General features: G+C 39.8%; 1 long non-coding RNA gene across 1 annotated transcript; it reads right to left on the bottom strand.

Moving 5' to 3' along the window:
- Positions 1-5,962: 5,962 nt before the first annotated feature.
- Positions 5,963-8,400, bottom strand: LOC111878855 (uncharacterized). Its single transcript, XR_002845956.3, has 3 exons — positions 7,498-8,400; positions 6,746-6,839; positions 5,963-6,138 (listed from the first exon to the last, which is right to left on the bottom strand). It is a non-coding gene; the product is annotated as an uncharacterized LOC111878855 (long non-coding RNA).
- Between the last annotated feature and the right edge of the window lie 4,376 nt (positions 8,401-12,776).

The raw sequence follows: 12,776 nt of genomic DNA on the forward strand, positions 1-12,776 counted from the left end.
GGGAAGAAGAGGAAGATGATGGCAGATTTTGTGAGTGAGAAATGAAGGTGTCTAAGCCTCATTTTATAGTAAACACACACACTCACATACAAGTTTGGGCCATGCCTCCAACCAAGCAATGTACTCACAAATTGAAGTGTGCAAGCAAAAGAGTGAGGATGAGGAGAAGATCACGTGGATAAGACCAAGAGGAGAAGCAATTGGCTGGGGATTTTTCTCCCATGCAAGTCATGTGGGTCCACATGGGTTTTTTTCCTCCTTTAATTGCCCAAAACACACAAAATCGGGTGTCTCGAGATCTCAACATCGGATTGCGTTTTTGAAAATTTCTTATGAAAGAGGGTAATTCAAGGATTCCATAAACCCGAACGGATTAATTTTTGGAGTTATGGAACCCCGGGAAATCGCACTTAAAGTTTTGCGTCTAAACGACACTCGATGTCCTTTTTCGCAACTTTTATAAATATTTTCGTTAAAAATATTTCGAGTATGAAATCAAATACTAGACCATATCTTGAGTCCAAAAACGCCCTCGGAAATCCCGTCGGCAAAGCATAAGTACCGCAAAGGATCGATTCGGTTTTACGCGATTAAAGAAAAACAGTGTTTTACTGTCTGATTTTCGTAAAACTGCCGTATCTTTTGCATACGAACTCCGTTTTCGACGTTCTTTATATCCACGCGTAGGCAGAAACGTACTCTCCAACTTTATGTAATTATATCAGGTTTATCTCACAATTTAATTTTGACGCTTGTTTTTATTCTTTATTAATTATATCTTTATAATTAAATAATAAGCATATAAATTCACATAATTCACAAAATACTCAAATATTTCATCTTTATTACTTCAAAAAAAGAGTTACAAGAGTTGACCTAGACTATTACATTGACAAAAATGCTTAGCCCTGAAACCCGGGCGTTACAATTCTCTCCCCCTTAGGATGATTCCGTCCCGGAATCATGCATCAGCAAACAGATGTGGATAGCGACTCATCATGTCATCCTCTGTTTCCCAAGTGAGATTCGGCCCATTCGAATGTTTCCATCGGACTAGCACCAAGTCGACCATCTTGCGTCGTAACTTCTTAGTCTTATGGTCAACAATTGCCTCAGGCTCTTCGACCAGCCTTTTATTCTCATCCATCCTTAACTCTGAGATTGGAATTATGTCGGGAACATCTCCCGTGAATTTCCTCAAATAACACACATGGAAAGTGTTATGAATACCATTGAGTTCTTCGGGAAATTCCAACTTGTAAGCTTGGTTCCCTATCTTCTGAAGAACTTTGAATGGTCCAATAAACCTTGGACTCAACTTTCCTCGTTTCCCGAATCTTATAAGTCCCTTCCACGGTGAGACTTTAAGCAAAACGGAATCCCCATCTTCGAAGGTTATCGGTCGTCTTTTCTTGTCAGCATAGCTCTTCTGACGATCCTGGGCTGCTAACATTCTTTCCCTAATCACCTTCAACTTCTCAGCAGTCTCATGGACTATCTCGGGGCCCATAAACTGCTTCTCTCCGGCTTCAAGCCAACAAGACGGCGTACGACACTTCTGTCCATACAAGGCTTGGTAAGGTGCCATCTTGATGCTCGAGTGAAAACTATTGTTGTAGGAAAATTCTACCAGAGGTAAGTGCTCGTCCCAATTTCCTTGGAATTCGAGGGTACATGCTCTTAGCATATCTTCCAATGTTTGAATCGTTCTTTCGCTCTGACCATCAGTTTGCGGATGATAAGCAGTACTCAAACACAACTTTGTACCTAACTCCTCTTGTAGACTCCTCCAAAACCTTGACGTGAAACGACTATCACGATCTGATACAATCGTAAGAGGAACACCGTGAAGTCTTACAATTTCCTTCACGTAAGCATTTGCGAGCTTATCCATAGACCACTTCTCGTTGGCTGCTATGAAGTGTGCACTCTTGGTGAAACGATCCACGACTACCCAAATCATGTCGTGACCGTTCTTCGTCCTGGGCAGTTTAGTCACAAAATCCATGGTGATGTCTTCCCATTTACCCATGGGTACAGGTAAAGGTTCTAAACTCCCATACGGTTTCTGATGTTGTGCCTTAACCCTCGCACATGTTACGCACTCGGCCACATACTTCGCAACATCGAGCTTCATCGTCGGCCACCAGTAGTAGGGTTTTAGGTCCCTATACATTTTAGTGGTACCGGGATGAATCGAGTACATGGTCTTGTGTGCTTCTTCCATCAGAAGATCTCTTATTCCTCCCGTCTTAGGTACCCAAATTCGATCTTGGAATACCTTCAGTCCACGACTGTTTGTACCGAACACTAACGTTCTTCCCAAACGTTCTTCCTTTCGGTCATTTTTCTCTAAAGCTTCTTCTTGAGCTTTCCTAATACTTTCGACAATCGTCGAGACGACTTCAATTCTTAACGCCCTTGGCCTTTTCCTTTCCAGATTGACTTTCCGACTGAGAGCATCAGCAACAATATTTGCTTTACCTGGGTGGTAAAGTATCTCACAGTCGTAGTCCTTGAGAAGTTCTAGCCAGCGTCGTTGCCTCATGTTCAACTCCTTCTGATTAAAGAGATACTGGAGACTCTTATGATCAGTGAAGAGTTTGCACTTCGTGCCGTAGAGGTAATGCCTCCATATCTTTAAGGCAAAAACTACCGCTGCCAACTCCAGATCATGAGTGGGGTAGTTCTTTTCGTGCTCTTTCAATTGTCGAGATGCGTATGCTATCACCTTTTCTCTTTGGGTCAGAACACAACCCAACCCGACTCCAGAAGCATCACTATAAACCGCGAAATCTTCGACTCCATCGGGTAGAGAAAGTATCGGTGCTTCACATAACTTCTTCTTTAGTTTCTCGAATGCCTCATCGTGTTTCTCACTCCACGTATATGTAGCTCCTTTATGAGTCAAAGCTGTTAATGGAGCAGCTATCGAAGAAAAGCCTTGGATAAATCGTCGATAATATCCGGCTAATCCTAGAAAGCTTCGAATTTCCGTGGGACTTTTCGGACGTTCCCACTTCATCACAGCCTCGATCTTTGCGGGGTCAACCATTATTCCCTCCTGGTTAACAACATGGCCCAAGAATTGGACTTCCCGTATCCAAAAGTCACATTTGGAGAACTTTGCAAAAAGCTTCTCCTTCTTCAACACTTCTAATACTTCCCGTAGATGCTTACCATGCTCCTCTTGGCTTTTCGAGTGGATGAGAATATCGTCGATGAACACTATCACGGATTTATCGAGGAATGGTTTAAAAACCCTATTCATCAAATCCATGAATGCTGCGGGAGCATTGGTTAGCCCGAATGACATAACCAAGAACTCATAGTGTCCATATCTCGTTCTGAATGTAGTCTTCTCAATATCCTGCTTTCTCACCTTTAGCTGATGATATCCTGACCTAAGATCGATCTTTGAGAAGTAGCTCGAACCTTGCAGCTGATCGAATAGGTCATCAATCCTCGGTAATGGATACTTGTTCTTCACCGTTGCCTTATTCAGCTCTCGGTAGTCTATACACATTCTCATACTTCCGTCTTTCTTCTTCACGAATAACACCGGAGCTCCCCAGGGTGATGAACTAGGTCGAATAAAACCGTTGTCCAACAGCTCCTGAAGTTGCGTCATGAGCTCCTTCATCTCCGTCGGTGCTAATCGGTAAGGTGCCTTTGCTATCGGTGTTGTTCCTGGTAACAAGTCTATACGAAACTCCACTTGTCTATCAGGTGGTAATCCGGGAAGATCTTCGGGAAAGACTTCCGGATAATCGCACACAACCGGTATATTCTGCACCTCTTTCTTCTCCTTCTTGGCATCGATTACGAATGCCAAGTATGATGCACATCCCTTTGACAAACATTTCCTGGCTTTCATCAGGGAGATGATTCCAGAATTCACTCTGCGTTTGTCCCCGTACACCATAAATGATTCTTTTCCGGGTGGGTTTACCTTTACTATCTTCTTTCGGCATTGAATCTCAACATCGTTGGCGCTAAGCCAATCCATACCCAAAGCGATGTCGAAACCATTTAACTCTATGGGTAATAGCTCTTCGTGGAATTCGTTTCCGTTTAGGTCAATGATGATGTTCCTAATACAATTACTATCAGGTACGAATTTGCCACTGACAACTTCTACAATCAGGGCATTATCTAGTTTTTCTACAGGCAATGCTAATTTCCCACCAAATTTATGCGACACAAAGGAGTAGTTGGCTCCAGAATCAAATAGTATATTTGCAGGCAAACCATTTACAAGAAAGGTACCTGAAGCGACGTCTGCTGCCTCCTTTGCAGCCTCGAGCGTCATCTGGAAGGCTCTCGCCTTCGGCTTCGGTGGTATGTTGGGTCTTCCTGTCTCCTTCTTCTTCGGGCAGTCCTTCAAAATGTGCCCTTCTTCATTGCACCCATAACAGGCTTTCTGGTTGAGGGTGCATTCATTGGCGTAGTGCCCAGGCTTTCCGCACTTGTAACAAGTGACCCCTCCGTCACACTTCCTAGAGTGCTTCTTCTTGCACTTGTCACACCACTTCGCTTCTGATCCTCCTCCCCTCGAACCAGACTTCGAGAATCTACTCTTCTTGTTGGAATTCGAGGATCCATTGAACTTCCGTTTCTCACCAACCTCAGCCCTCTCCAGACCTCTTTCCTTTTGTTGGGTCTCCACGTTCTTAGCTGCTCGAACAGCTGATTTCAGAGTGGTTGCCATCTTGACTGTTGGGCCAAAGTCAGCCGGCAGTCCGTTTGCGAATTTCTCAATTTTGGAAAGTTCGGTTGGCACTAGGTATGGAAACAACTTCATCTTTTCCGTAAATGCAGCAGCATAGTCATCGATGCTCATTCTCCCCTTCTTCAAATTTTGGAACTCATTGTTCAGATCAATCAGGTCTATCTCTGAACAGTACTGCGCCTTCAGTTGTTCCAAGAACTCATCCCATGACATTTTCAGAGCTTCTCCCCGTGGCATTGTATCTGCCAATAGCTTCCACCAACTCAAGACTCCAGTTTTCAATTATCTCACAGCGAAGACAGTCTTCTGCTTCTCGCTGCAGACGCAGCTCTCAAACACCATCTCCATCTCGGAGATCCAGTCCATAATCTCAACAGGCTTTGGGCTTCCTGAGAGACTTGGTGGTTTCGCACCCAATAAATTTTTGTACATCCGCCCATCCTTGTTGTTTCTCCCTTCTGGGCCATCCTTTTGCTCACCTTGAGTCCCTACTTAACTCACTTGGCGGCTATAGTTCCCTTCCTCAGATGGCTCGGGAACTGGCTCCGTCGGTTCAACATGTATGGTAGGTTCGTCCCTATTTTCGTGGAGCATCCATCTCATTTCTTCCCTTTGTTCAGCTAGCATAGCCTGAATCATGGCTTGAACTCCAGCCATGGTGACTAGCTCAGGTGCAACTTCTTGAACAACAGGTATTTGCTGAACCACTAGGGGTTGGTTCCTACCTCCATTTGCGTTCACGTTTCCGTTACGGGTCCTTGCCATCTTGATCTATACACCGAATAAGGTGAATTTAGATCTTTATTTAGGATAGACGTTTTAAATCGTCCTTATCACTCTGAAACGTTTACATGCTAGTTCTAATATCGTAGTCGTACGTTTAGAATCCTAAACACATAAGGTTTCCAGATCCGGTCGGCAACAAACTATAGATCCAAACAATTAACAGCATATTATGCACAAAGCATTTAGCACATAAAAGCATTTTAGGCACAATTCCTAAAATAAGCTAGTGCTCACACCTCACAATCATCGCTTAGCATTCTAAGTTTAAGTCTAGAAATCCTACAAATTCCTAGTTCGCTTAAACTAATGCTCTGATACCAACTGTGACATCCCCAAAATCACGGCCACAAAAGACCGGTTTGTTTATGCTTTGTTTAAAAATCAGAGTTACATTTTAAATGAAAGTGTTGCGGAATTTGTCCCAAAACAAAAATATGATAAAGATTTATCAAAAGCATTTCCATAGAAATGTATTTCATTAAAAGACTCGGGATGTCATGTTCGTACAGATCAAAAGCATAAACAGTACAATATAAGCCTTACTACATTATTTCATATCTACAGGCCTATATCCGTAATCCCTCGTCCAAAACATCACACCTATGCTCATGCGCCACTACCTGTAATACATAAAACTAAGTGGGTCAGGCTTGGGAGCCTGGTGAGCACACAGGGTTTTCAACCCACAATAAATAAGTTTATTAATTCAATCAACAATAACCCGATTACCCGTTCCCGTTATCCTCACTTTACGTCCCTAAACACCTATCATAAGGGACCTAGCCTAAGGATCATCATCGGGACGGACACTACTGCTAAGGGGATTCCTCAGCAATAAATGTCCTAAAGGCAACCATGTGGGGGATGGAGTACACCGGTGAACACGTCGTTCACAAACACCTACAGGTTGCGAGCCTGCTAGCGTTCCACTGGACTGTCTAGAAGAGTTCGTGGTCGTCATCCATACTCCGCTAGATGACAGAAACAACAACATCAACATCGAGGCCTCTCATCATTTTATCACACATCAGCTATTACATCTACCCATGTTTTACCCCAACATTTTCGTAGATATAAAATACATATACAGTTTAAATCATTGAAAACATGTATAACAATGTTCATCTAGCATAGATAGCAAGTATTCAGATAATATGCACATATAGCACGTAATTTATATAAAATACTTCATATCTATGTGTAAGCTGAAAGTAACTATGCACTCACCTTAACGTTCGATAGACGATTAGTGTTCTGGAATGGATGCGAGGAGGTCGAGTAGTATTTCCGTGAATATGAATCTCCGAGAAAATTTAGTTTCCTAAGGAAATATTAATATAATTAATATTTGGAGGGTAGTTTGGTAATTAACCAAGGTATGGGGTCCATTTACTAATTTAATAAATCAAATGGTGTTATGTTTGTCAATACTTTTCAAATTAATGGCTAAAATGAATTATATAAATTCCAAGTTTGCATCTTGGACTTATTTTGCGATGAAATTCCATGGAGGGGGCTTTTAATTATTTTGAATTACTATAAGGACTATATGTAGTTAATTGAAATGGAAGTTTGGAAAAGAAAAAGGAAAAAAGAAAAATATGTATATATGTTTCTTTCGTATTTACATATATAAATATATATGTTGTTTGTAAATTAAGAAATAAGAATGGGCTACTTTTGTAAACTAAACACAACTTGAGGGTTTGTTTTCAATAAAATAAATGGAAGTTTGAGCTTTATTTTCAGATTTTACTGATCAAACAAACAATTTGTATGTATGGCTAATAAAAGAAATGAATGGCTTCTTTCTTTTGGCTACTGATCGAAAATACATCACATATGTGCATGAGGTTTTAAAAAAAGAAAACACATGAATTTGCCTTGCTTCCCTAGTGAGTTCGAACAACATAGGAAAATAATAATAATAATAATAATAATAATAATAATAATAATAATCTTAGCAATGGAGGACATACGGTGGCACCAATATGGTAGTGATGGTGCAAGATTGGTGCTGGACGGAGGAGCTTGTGACAACAGTAGGTGGTGGAAATGGTGGTTATTCAATCTAAGGGAGATAGAAAGGGATATAGAGATCAAGATTGAGAGAGAGAGAGAGAGAGAGAGGGGAAGAAGAGGAAGATGATGGCAGATTTTGTGAGTGAGAAATGAAGGTGTCTAAGCCTCATTTTATAGTAAACACACACACTCACATACAAGTTTGGGCCATGCCTCCAACCAAGCAATGTACTCACAAATTGAAGTGTGCAAGCAAAAGAGTGAGGATGAGGAGAAGATCACGTGGATAAGACCAAGAGGAGAAGCAATTGGCTGGGGATTTTTCTCCCATGCAAGTCATGTGGGTCCACATGGGTTTTTTTCCTCCTTTAATTGCCCAAAACACACAAAATCGGGTGTCTCGAGATCTCAACATCGGATTGCGTTTTTGAAAATTTCTTATGAAAGAGGGTAATTCAAGGATTCCATAAACCCGAACGGATTAATTTTTGGAGTTATGGAACCCCGGGAAATCGCACTTAAAGTTTTGCGTCTAAACGACACTCGATGTCCTTTTTCGCAACTTTTATAAATATTTTCGTTAAAAATATTTCGAGTATGAAATCAAATACTAGACCATATCTTGAGTCCAAAAACGCCCTCGGAAATCCCGTCGGCAAAGCATAAGTACCGCAAAGGATCGATTCGGTTTTACGCGATTAAAGAAAAACAGTGTTTTACTGTCTGATTTTCGTAAAACTGCCGTATCTTTTGCATACGAACTCCGTTTTCGACGTTCTTTATATCCACGCGTAGGCAGAAACGTACTCTCCAACTTTATGTAATTATATCAGGTTTATCTCACAATTTAATTTTGACGCTTGTTTTTATTCTTTATTAATTATATCTTTATAATTAAATAATAAGCATATAAATTCACATAATTCACAAAATACTCAAATATTTCATCTTTATTACTTCAAAAAAAGAGTTACAAGAGTTGACCTAGACTATTACATTGACAAAAATGCTTAGCCCTGAAACCCGGGCGTTACATATATACCAGGATACATAATCATATGGGCCAGCATTGGTGCCTTTGACCCATGAGTACAGTGAGGAAGCACACCTCACAGCCGGAACAGATAACAGAAAAGAACGTTGCTCCAACTGTTGCCTCTACCGGTCACTTATACAAATAACAATGACCTAAACTCAACCTACTACTCAAGACACCCCAAAACGCCCCTAAGTCAAACTTGGTCAAACCCATGGTCGAAGGTCAAAGTCAGTCAAACTAAAAGTCAAAAAAGGTCAAACTGACTGAGTACACCCATCATACTAAGTCTCTACATTGAGCATAGTCAAGACTTAGCCAAAAATACGAGATTCTAACCTAGTACGTGGAACACACCCTTTGGTACGCCCAACGTACTTTGTCTAAATTGTATTCTCCTCATTAAGTGCTTAATTTTCAAGGGCTTAACATCCAAACTCAGATATAGCCCCAAAACATTATCTTAAGTCATGAAGTTTCCACCTTTATGACTCTTCATGGCTAGAAAAGGTCCAAAAGTTAACACCCTAACTTAATATTCCACTAAAATATCATAACTCTTGCATGGAAGGAAGAAAGGGACCAAGATCACATTTTTATGACTCAAAACACCCAAAAACATCTAAAAGGAAAAATCATTTGGATTAGAATGAACCATACTCATGGATATCAAGATTATGGGACCAAAAAGCTCATAATCCCAAAACTAGCTAGAGCTAACAAATGCATCATCAAGATTTAATCTTTATACCTTATCGAGTTGAGAAAAGAAATGTAGCTTTTGGATCCACAAGCTCGAGCTTCAACAATCGAAAATATTGAACTTATCTTCCATCCAAAATACACCCAAAACATATAAAAGGCTCAAGATTTTCTCTAGGGTCTAGGATTTTGAGTTGGAGGCTCAAGAGGATGGAGTCTGATGTTAGAAAGGACCCCAAGGGGTTAGAGTCCTTAAATAGAGCTCAAAACCATGAAAATAGGGTTTTTACTCTGCGGCAGTACGACCAGTGTACCTAAAGTTACGCCCTAAAAATGCGACTTCCTCAGCCAGTATATCCATCGTACTCCTAGTGTACGCCCAACGTACTGTCAGATTCTCTTCTTCCAACTTAATTTCAAACAACCATAACTTCTTTGTTCTAAATCCGTTTTCGTCGATCTTTATATCCACAAAAAGGTATCGACGAGCTCTATAATTTTATCGTGATACTTGTGAATAAAACATCTCAAACTAAAATCCTTAATTTATGTAAGAAGCCCGAAACATAACCCTTCCCATTTTACCCTTCAGCTTCCATCTAACAATCCAAGGTTTAAATCACTTATCCAACATCATACACCTCCAATAGAGTCTAGGCTCCATTCTATTGAAGCCCAAGGCCTCCATTTGATCCATTAATTATCCATAATCCTGAAATAAGAACTTATCGAAACAGGATGTTATACTAGGTTTGGAATCTCCATACCTGGGCTTAAAATGTGAAATATGTAAAAAGATGATTTCGGTGACAAAATCCTTTTAAGGGGAAACGAATTGTAATGATCGAAAATCTGAGTATTTCGCCATACTCTATTTGGTGTTTAAAGCCTGTTTTAGGCACGACATGTTTGAGAAAAATCAAGAAATAAGAAAAGTATAATAGAACGCGACGCGTTGTTTATATGAAACGACACGTCGATATGTCCATTCAATGGTCACATGTCACCAAATTGGTACAACTAGCAGTGAATATGTGGCAAAATTCCTGATGCAACATGTTGGTTGATTCGTGATGCGAAGACATGTTTGAATGGAAGGACACATGTCGCGTTTATAGGACATGTGGGAGCTTCTAGAGAGATATGTGGGTCGTGACGCAACCCCTTAGGTGACACGATCAGTCTTCCTAAAACCTATATATATATATATATATATATATATATATATATATATATATATATATATATATATGGGGGTTCATTTAATGAAACAGGGCCTTTTTGCTGGCAAGAAAGAGAAAAGGATGGTGTAAGTGATTCATACATGAATGTGTTATGGTTTCTACAAAGTGTTGTTATGAGATTCTAAGGGAATATTGATATAATTCCTATTAGAATCAAGGTTTTCAAAATCAAAATTTTATTTAATATCGTTTTACGTTTGGCAAAATCATAATCGTAAAATCGGATCGGGATCGAAAGATCATACCAAAATGAACTCATATTGAAATTTGTTCGCAAGAAATCGATAATGGAATGAAGTTGAACTTCTCAATCATTGAATCATATTTTTTTCTACAAACCATAAATATTAAGAAGAAAAAAGCTTAATTAGAAGAAAAAAGTTCATTTTGATCATGTACAACTAAATACATAATGTAACGTCGTGTTTCGGGTATGTCTCTTTTAACTTTTAAGTAAATTAATATTTTGGATTTTGGAGTTCTGGTGGCTATGACGTGGTGATGGAGTCCTACGATGTGGCCTAGGTTAATATTTGCATGGAGACTAATTTAGTGTCATAGCGTGGCGATCTATTCGTCACGGCGTGGTCGCTGTTTTATAACCAACCCTAATTCGGGGTTTGTGCTCATATTTAAGGGATGTGATGGCTAGGGTTGCCCACCCTCGGTCTCAAACACTCTCCTTTAGCTCCCAAAAGTAACCTTATCCTCCATTGCTAACTCTTGAGCTTTTTGTGTTGTGTTGAAAAAGAATGTGCCCTTGAGCCTTGTTTCAACAAGCAACTTTCCCCATAGATCTTATGCACGTTTTCTTGACTTTTGTAAGTCCTCAAGCTCCATTTTTTATGCTACTTGTTTCTAGATTATCCCTTTTGGCCCTTAATCTTCATGGTGTGGAAATTTGGAAAGTTGGATTCCATAAAGTTGGAAACTTTATGGATCCTTGTGGTTATCTTAGTATCATATGTTCCAGATCTGAGGATCTTTGGAGTTTTGGTCCCATGTTCAAGCTTTGAGTTATTAATTGTCATATTTTTGCCCTAAAATGGAAGGACATGCATTGGACATGTATGTACATAAAGCTATGATTTTTATGGCCCATTAGGTATATGAAACCCTTCTCGAAACTTTAGAAGAGTAACTCTAGTGATAAGGTGCTTAATGGGTGTTTGCATGCCTTTAGATACCTTGAAGGATTTAGGGTTTGGGATCTTGTCTTATTGAGGTGTCTTAATGGATAAAGTTGGGAACTCTATCCCTCAAGAACATAGAAAGGGCTAGATCTGATTTTTGGAGCTCTTAGAGTTGTAAGAAAATGGCTTAATAGGTTAAGTTGTCCAGATCAGTCCCCACAACGTGGCCTTATGTTGCCATGACATGGCGACTGGGTAAGAAACCGTTTATTTCGTCTTTTCGCTGCCACGATGTGGCCAAGGATAGCCACGACATTGTGACCAGCCGAATGTTGACTTTTGACTTTTGACTGTTGACTTTGATCAAGTTTGACTTTAGGTCAAATGGAGTAATTTGAGTTGTAGATTAAGGCTTGGTCCATGTTTGTTGTTTAGGTGACCTATAGAGCTGGTATTTGGAGCAATAATCAGTTCAACTATCTATTAGAATTTGAGGTGAGATTTCCTTACTATACTTGTGGGTCGAAGGCACCAATGTCGGCCCATTAGGTCGAGTTATGTATCCTTGTGTATAGGATGTTGTTATGTTGTAGTGCTCTGTTAGATTAGTAGATCTGTATGATTACTATACTTGCTAGTTTTTGTTATTTGTTGCGTATTTTGACATAATGTGGTTGGGTTAAGGTTCATTTGCTTTATATTGTAATCCAACAAACTCGGGGAAATCCAGTCCTATGATTGTGGGTCGGATCAATCCAGTCTGATAACTATGAGTTTGGGGTAATCCAGTCTGATGAATATGGACCCGAGGGTAATCCAGTCTGACGCCCGTGGACCTAGTATGAATACTTATATATATATGTTTTGTTGTGTGGGGTACTGTAAGGGAACTCGATAAGCTTTGGCTTACAGTTTGATTTTGTGATTTTAAGTACATCACATGATGGGGCAAGGCGAAAGCGTGATTGTACACATCATCCTTTGGATTTATGTTGAGGGTTGTTATTAGATACTTTAATTTTATGACTATGTTTTAGAAACAACATTTTTGTATAAATTGTGGTTTATGAAAATGGGTTTTAAAAATGAATATCTTTATCATGATTATTGGGATGTTACAC

The sequence above is a fragment of the Lactuca sativa genome, chromosome 5 (assembly GCF_002870075.4).
Source record: "Lactuca sativa cultivar Salinas chromosome 5, Lsat_Salinas_v11, whole genome shotgun sequence".
Classification (NCBI taxonomy): domain Eukaryota; kingdom Viridiplantae; phylum Streptophyta; class Magnoliopsida; order Asterales; family Asteraceae; genus Lactuca; species Lactuca sativa.